We start from the raw sequence: 8,562 nt of genomic DNA, 5'->3' as shown, positions 1-8,562 counted from the left end.
GGTCTTGTGTGTACAATACAGTCTTGACTACAGGCACAGTGTGGTACGGAGAACTCTAGAACATATTCATCTTGCTTAACTGAAACTTAACACTCATTGATTAACAACTCCCTATTCCCTTCTTCCCCAGCCCTTGCATCCACCATTCTCCTCACTACTTTTATGAGGTCAATTATTTCAGGTTTCACATACAAGTGAGATCTTACAGTATTTGTCTTTCTATGTGTGGTTTATTTCACTTAGTACAATGTCCTCCAGGTTCATCCATGTTGTCACAAATGGCAGGATTTCCTTCTATATTAAGGCTGAATAATATCACATTGCATATATACTAGTAGATATACATATATAGGTACATATCACATATATCACATTTTCTTTATTCATTCATCTATCAACAGACCCTTAGTTCATTTCCATATCTTGGCTATTACAAATAGTGCTGCAATGAACATGAGAGTACAGATATCTTTGAGATCCTGATTTCAATACTTAATTTCATATATTCCCAGAAGTAGGATTACTGGATCATATGGTACAGCTATTTTTAATGTTTTGAGTAACCTCCATACTCTTTTCCATAGCCCCTGCATCATTTTGCTTTTCCACTCACAGTATTCAAGGTTTCAATTTTTCCATATCCTCACCAACACTTGTTATCTTTGTTCTTTTTTTAAATAATAGCCATCCTAAAAGGTATAAAGTAATATCTCATTCTGATTGTTATTATTTCTCTGATGATTAGTGACATTGACCATCTTTTAATATGTTTGTTGGACATTTTGTATCTTCACTGGCTACATTTAAAAGATTTTTATACTAGTTTTATTTTTAAATGACAATATTTATAACATACTGGAATTCCCACCATTTGAAACATATGATCAAGATTTTTAGATGGCTTTTTAAACATATGCACAAGGTACATTGGTTTGCAAAGTAATTTCAAGAGATACAGGAGAAACTATATGATGACTACTACTAATAATGCTGTAAAGATATTGTGATATATTTTCTTTGAAATAATTTTATTATGTTCAAGAGAGCATATAACTTAAAAGTTAAACAATAATATTATGATTATTATGAAAATTAGTCATCCTCTCCAAGAGGTCAACAAACTATACCCCACCAGCTGTTTTATTGGAACAGGGCATCTATGTCCATTTGTTTCCATATTGTACCTGGTGGATTTCACACTAGAAGGACAGAGGGGAATATTTGCATTAGAGACCATATGGTCTGCATAGGCTAAAATATGTAATATGTGATCCTTTTCAGTAAATGTCAGTTCCTGCTCTATCTCATCCATCTTTATTATCAGCGAATCAGAAATTAAAACTTTTTAGCTATTTCTTCTGGCATTTAACTCTACATTTATAAATGTCATGTATATAGCCATCTATTATCCTACATTGAAAGAGATACATGCACACACACGTACTTCAAACAGATACACAAACACTTCCCTTTTGCTTAAATCAAAATTTAGGGTTTTATTATTATTTTTTAATTTTCTGTGACCATGTAATTATTTTTAACTGCTGACACATTTTATTTCTTTTCTGTGCTATTTCTTGATTTTCCTGAAATTAAATTACCTTAATGTACAGAGATAAAACAATTTTAATGTAACCTCAAATTGGTATAGCACTGGGACATTTCAAAAGGATTATACCCACATGCCCCTAATATAGGTTTGGAAAAGTGTACAAATCTTAAGTGTGCAGCTCAATAAAATTTTACAAAATGTAACCACTCCCCACGTCAAGATATAGAACATTAATAGCACCCGGCAGTGTCTCTTCATTTCCTCCAAATTATAGCCCCCAATATAACCGGTTACTATTGCCATCATTATAGATTTATATGCCTGCTTTTGAACTGGAAGAAATGAAATCATGCAGCAGTTACTGTACTGTGTCTGATTTCTTTCATGAAGGTCTGCAAGATGTATTTATGTGGTTGCATGCAGGTAGTTCTCAGTCATTCTCATGATGACTTTTGTAAGAAATGCCGAACCATCCTCCAAAGTGGCTACACCATTCGGCCTTCCCAGCAGCAGTGAAGAAAAGCTCCTGCTTCCACCTCACCAGCACTGTTGCCGTCAGTGTTCTGGATGTGGGCCATCCTGGCAGGTGGCTAGTGCTCTCTCATTTTTATTTTAATTTCTTTTTTTTTGAAGGTGGGGTTTGTTGTTTTATTATAAAAGAAAAACTAACTCCTCAGAATCTTAATGAATGAAAAGGAATATTTCACACTCAGAACAGACACCAGGATACAAAATTACAAGTGTTTAACCCCAGTCCTGTCCCCCTCCCCTCTAAGAGGAGACAGGGAGGAGACAGTGGAAGCAAACAAGCAATTCTGTAAGAACTACAAATATGATTAAAATCTAAACTGGTTTTACTTAAAAAATTTTTTTAATATATCAGAAGGCCTGCTTTAGTGACATGCTAGTCCCCCAGAAAATAACCCAATACCCCCTTGTCAGTAACATACATGCTCAAGTTGATCAGCTAACTCATATTTCTAAACCCCTGTGCATACATGCGTCTTTATAAACCAAAGCCATGGGGCTCGGTGACTGCTGCTATTTGCTCCTGTTAGCCGACCCATGTCCAGAAGGGCAGGCTAACAGAGAAACACTTAAAGGTCGTGAGGGATTAACAGCCCCTAACAGCCAACTTTCCAAGCACCCCTCCCCTTCAAAAGGAGAGCCTTATTTCTAATTTCATCTCAAATTTGGCTCCCAGTGACCAGAACCGTCTTTCTCCTTTAGAAAAAGTACACATATCCATATCCTATCTAATAAAAGAGAAACATGGTAATTAGCTGTACCTCCGCTACCCTTCCCATTGGCTAATCAGGGCGATATGCAAATTAACTGCCAGCCAAGATGGCGGCCGGCAGCCAGGCAGCTTGAAGCGAACAGGAGGCTTGCTTGCTCCAGTGACGGAGGAAGCCAACGTTCCCCGCCTGCCTTGCCGGCCTCTGAGCTTGCAGTTTAAGAAACATTGTTATAAATATAGAAGCTAAACAAAACCCCAGAAACCTGCTTTCAGCCGTCAGAGCTGGAGTGAGCAGGACCGCAACAGTGTTACAATTATAGAACCCAAACAAACCAGATACCTGCTTTCAGCAGCCGAAGCCTCAGAGCTGGAGCCAAGCCTCAGAGCTAAAGCTGGCCCAGAATTAAAAAAAAGAATAAAAGGAGAGGTTGGGAGGAGCTTCAGTCACCCACCAGCCTGAAAACGGCCCTCAGCCCCTCACCCAGACTGGCAAGGCACCCCAGTGGGGACCCCCACCCTGAAGGGGGTGTGACCAGATGCAAACAGCCATCATCCCCTCACCCAGGATGGCCAGGCACACAAGCGGGACCCCCACCCTGATCCAGGACACCCTTCAGGGCAAATCAGCTGGCCCCCACCCATGCACCAGGCCTCTATCCTATATAGTAACAGGATAATATGCCTCCCAGCACCGGGATCAGCGGAGCCGCGAGGCCTCCGGGCACTGGGATCAGCATGACAGAGGGCAGCGACCAAACCCCCTGATCACCGTGCAGCTCTGTGTGTGACAGGGGGCGGGGCCACAACCTCCCTGTCTGCCCTGCTCTGTTCGTGACAGGGGAAGATGCCCCAACCCCCTGATCAGCCCTGCTCTGTGCCTGATAGGGGGGATCTCCCCAACTCCCTGATCGACCCTGTTCTGTGTGTGACAGGGGGCGGTGCCCCAACTCCCCTATCAGCCCTACTCTGTGAGTGACAGGGGGGAGCTCCTCAACCCCCTGATCGGCCCTGCTCTGTGAGCGACAGGGGGCAGCGCCCCAACCCCTTGATCGGCCCTGCTCTGTGTGTGACAGGAGGTGGCGCTGCAACCTCCCCATCGACCCTGCCTTGAGTGTGATAGGGGGCAGTGTCCCAACCCCCCAATAAGCCCTGCCCTGAGCACGACCAGGGGCTGCACCTAGGGATTGGGCCTGCCCTCTGCCACCTGGGAGCAGGCCTAAGCCAGCAGGTCATTATCTCCTGAGGGGTCCCAGACTGTGAGAGGGCACAGGCCAGGCTGAAGGACCCCCCCCCTCCCCCCTGAGTGCACAAATTTTTGTGCACCGGGCCTCTAGTGTGTGTGTGTATATATATATATATATATATATATATATATATATATATATATAATGTTTTTGTTTTTGCATTTAAATATAAAAACACTAGTCTGATTTGTGTTATAGATGGAGGACCAAGCAATGAGAACTTTTTCTTCGAAGGTAGGGGAAGCTTCAATGATAGGGGAGAAAAGTGTGTGTGTGTGTGTGTGTGTGTGTGTCTATGTGTGTGTGTGTGTGTGTGTGTGAAGAGACTAAGAACTGGACCCCTCTAACCTGGCCAAAGAAAGCAAGAGATATTAACCGGGCAGGAGGAATAAAAAAAGACCTTTCTATTCTGCTCTTAGAGTTACATCTGTTAAGACAATTGAGGGGCGAGAGTGGGAGCGGGAGGAAGAAGTACTTAGAAGGAGCCGGATGGCTGCAAGTCTAGTCCACGTAGTGTTAGTACTGGACGGGCTCATGCCAGTGTCGTTGAGTAGACAGGTGCGGTTGAGGGCTTCTGTCACTGCGAAGGGGTCACAGTTGGCAGAGGGGCGCCGGTCTTCAAAGGACCCCTTCTTCTCCTGGCCCACAGCCCGGGGAATGCGGATGCTGGCACTACAGTTGGCCACGCTGGGGGAGAAGTCATTGATGTTGGAGGTTTCATTGAATCCAGTGAGGCGCCGGGCTTTGTCCCGGCCCGCCTTGGGATCCTGTGGTACTGGTGCCGCCTGCTCGGCCTCTCGATGGACTCCTCTCTATACTTCAGACCATTCTCCTCCCACAGGGCCTTGGTGCTGACATTGGTGGGGCAGCCTGCGCCATCCCAGTTCCCAGGAATGGGCTTGGGGTCAGAGGTTGGTATCACTCCAAAGTCTTCACACGCTCGCTGCAAGCTGAAACGGACCACCCAGAGATGATCGCCCATGGAGATTCCTTTACAGGGTCCTATTAGGAATTCCCACTGGGCAGGCATGACCCCGGCATTTGTCCCTGCGAGCTGATGCCAGGGTACAAGCAGGCCCGGTAGTGAGCCTCCACAGTATCCTGCCGTAGGCTCTGTCGCTCCCAGGCTGCAGTAGTAAGGACCGTGGGGTCCAGGGAAGCCATTGGAAGGCCAACCAAAGGTGCCCATCTGTGCCCATGAAAGTTTACTCCTCTCCATTCCAAACCAGGGATGCTGAGCTCACCATGCCCATTATCCGTTTGCAGGTATATCTTAAATTGGGCTCTGCAGGTTTGCGGTTGTACTTTAAGACTTCACAGAACACCAGCTTGTTGGGGTCCTTGTGGAAAGGGTCCCGAAACATGGCAGCAGGAACAAGATACATGTCACGGTTGGAGCCTTCAGACTGCATAGCACTAGAGCCATCGAAATTCCACTCGGGCAACTCTTCTATGCTCTTGGGCTCACTGTCCAGGGGTGGGTCTTGCATCCCAGTCCTTCTCCAGTAACGTCAACCAGATGACACAGCTTGGACTTTATCACCCTGAGGCAGGGGCATGGACATCTGCTTGATGCCTTTGTTCAAGTGGGAACTCGCGGAGGTGGACATGGTGAAAGTTGCTCTGGGGGGCAGGGCGGGCAGGCCGTGAGAGCGGGGTGCAGAGAGGGGAAGAGAGGAAGCTGGGAGTGCTGCTCAGACACTCGGCTCTTCTCCCATCCTCGGCTCTCTTAATTTTACTTTCTTAGTGACACATGATGTGGAGCATCTTTCCATATGCTTCTTTTCCATCTGTGTATCTTCTTTGGTGAGGTGTCTGCTCAGGTCTTTGTCACATTTTTAATGTGTTTTCTTATTGTCCATAAGGTTCTTTACATTTTCAGGTTATAGTCCTTTTTCAGATGTGTCTTTGGCAGATATTTTCTCTCAGTCTGTGCCTTACCTTCTCACGCTCTTCATGGCACATTTTGCAGAGCACATGTTTTTAAGTCAGCTTTTTTTTTTTTTTTTTTTTCATGGATTGTGCCTCGGTGTTATATGTCTAAAAATTTATCTCTACACTCAAGGCTATCTAGATTTTATCCTATCTTATCATCTAGGAATTTTGTAGTTTCGCATTTAGGTCTGCGATCCATTTTAAGTTAATTTTTGTGAAAAGTATAAGGTCTGTGTCTCATTTCATTTCTTTCTTTTTTGCATGTGCATGTCTAGTTGTTCCAGTTCCATTTGTTGAGAAGACTAACTTTTCCCCAGTGTAATGCCTTTGCTCATTTGTCAATGATGTTATGGCTGCTTTTTAAGTTTTTCTTTCTTTCTTTCAAAGTGGGGGGTCCTAGATGTAGTTTTCTTTTTTACATATCTCATTTTGAGCTTGTAGACCTTCTTGATTATGTAGTGTTATAGTTTTCATAATTTTGAAAATATTTTGGCCAACATCTGTGCCACTATTTTTTCTGTCTCACTCCTTATTTCTCTCTTTCTGGGACTCAATTTATACACATATTGAATCATTTTCTTTATATCATATGTGAGTATGCAAACTTTTTATTTTTCACACTTTCTTCTCTCTAAGCTACAACTTGGGTTCTTTCCACTGACTTATCGTCCAGTTCATTAATCTTTTCTACTATGTTTAATATGCTATTAAATCCAACCATTGGATTTAATATGGTTTTTAATTTCAATCATTGTATCTATTAGTTCCAGGGTTTCTGTGGTGCTTTTTAATATATTTTATTTCTCTATTGATCTCTCCCCCTCACCTCCAACATCCCCTACCTTCCATCTTTTATGATATGTTCTTAAATATTTTAATCATAGTTGTATTTTAAAGTATATTTCTTATTACCTCTGGGTCTATTCCAATGTCTGTTTATTCCTCTCTTCAATTTTTAGCATTGCTTCTGTTTTCTAGCATAACTAGCAATTTTTTATTGAATGTTATATAGGAGATTAATCCAAATGGGGTCCATCCTGGAGTAACAGTGATCCTCATTCAAGACTTCCTAGTTACAGATTTGTATGCAAATAATAAAACAGGTATATATACACATGGTATTTTCTTTAAAATATTTTTTCCAACTGTCCATTTGTAATAGATATTTAACATAAGGTGGACATAATTACAGTCATGATTGTTCATGCATAGTGAATTTACATTACTCAGAAACTCACCCAGTTTTTGGCCAGCAGACACTGCTTTGACACTAGATTCTTCTGATCACTGCTAATCAAATGTTATGCTCTTGCTCGAAGGGGTGTCATATAACCTAAGTATGCATATTAGGCTCTCTCTCCATAACCCAGCAGAATTTGTTATACAGGTCAACAATGTCCCAATTTATTTTTCCCCTCTTTCTCTCTGTGATATGTGTATGCACACAGATATTGCATCAATCAGGCTCTAACCAGGAGACAAACCATATGAATCATCATTTTAACAGATAATTTAAGTTATTGTTAACTAGATACTGGAGAATGGAGAAGACAATTATTGACCACTTAGATAACCCCCAGTAGCAGCTGTAAGATCAGCTACCACCCCTAGGGCTAGGAGAGAAAAAGAGATAGGTTGGAATTACCATAAACAGGGATTATGGAGGTGGGACCTCAGGGAGCTGATGCTAACACCTGGCTGGTGCTGATATAACGAGAGAGGGCGCTGATGCTGTTATGTGAATGTCGTTCAACCTGCACAGTGTAAACAATTGCTACATTATTTACAGGAACAAAATGCTGATCCATAATAAATGGAATGATGATGAAAACAATAGGACAAGAAAAACAAGAAATATGAAGCAAAATAAGAAGGAAATTTTTTTTTGTCCCTCCTCTAGCCTTTCATTGTTCCTCTGATAGCCCCCAAGAAGGAGTTACCTACAAAAGAAATAGCAACATCATATTTCTCCCACTTTGGCATGCACATTGCATTCACGTTTAAACACATTTGCCATTGGCATGAATCTTAGAATAGATGGCAATGTTTTTCTTTCTTAATGTCATGGAAAATAATGATGGCTCTTATAATCAATGGTTTCTTCAACTTCATGGAATGTGGTATTTTTAAACACATAAAGTGACTTCTATCACCAAACTTTCTGACCCTGGTAATTATTGCTTTCTCTTTTAAGTTCTCACGTACCATCTGTTAAATAGTTCTACAGTTTTGTAGGAGTCCAGTGTTAATCTTTTTTACTTATACTTTCTCAATTACTTCCCTCCTTTGTAACCCTCTCCCACCTCCAGAATTATGGTAGCCGTTTTACATTCTGTTGAACCCTCTCTCGGGAATCATTGTGGTATATTCTTCATTTCAGGCACTGAGCAGTGATTCTGAGATCACATAAGCCACATTGGTGTTTTGCCATTTGAGTCATATGGCCAGGAAAACTCCCTTACAGAATTACAGCTCTCTCCTGTGTGAGTTTCAAATTCCTTGTTTTATAGTACTTGTTACTTTTCCCAGTCAGTTTGCATGTGTTGTTTCAGGTTTGTGGCAACTTCTCATTACCCCGCAACAACACCAAT

The 8,562-nt window shown here is 42.3% G+C and overlaps 1 pseudogene; it reads right to left on the bottom strand.

Annotated features, from left to right (window-relative positions):
* Window positions 1-4,440: 4,440 nt before the first annotated feature.
* Window positions 4,441-5,662, bottom strand: LOC139017729 (glutamine synthetase pseudogene; annotated as a pseudogene).
* Between the last annotated feature and the right edge of the window lie 2,900 nt (window positions 5,663-8,562).

Source organism: Myotis yumanensis, unplaced genomic scaffold, assembly GCF_028538775.1.
Source record: "Myotis yumanensis isolate MYYU_CA2020_CCGP unplaced genomic scaffold, mMyoYum1.0.hap1 SCAF_1, whole genome shotgun sequence".
NCBI lineage: Eukaryota > Metazoa > Chordata > Mammalia > Chiroptera > Vespertilionidae > Myotis > Myotis yumanensis.
Note: the sequence above shows the minus strand (reverse complement) of the source record. Positions and strands in the feature narration are given on the sequence as shown.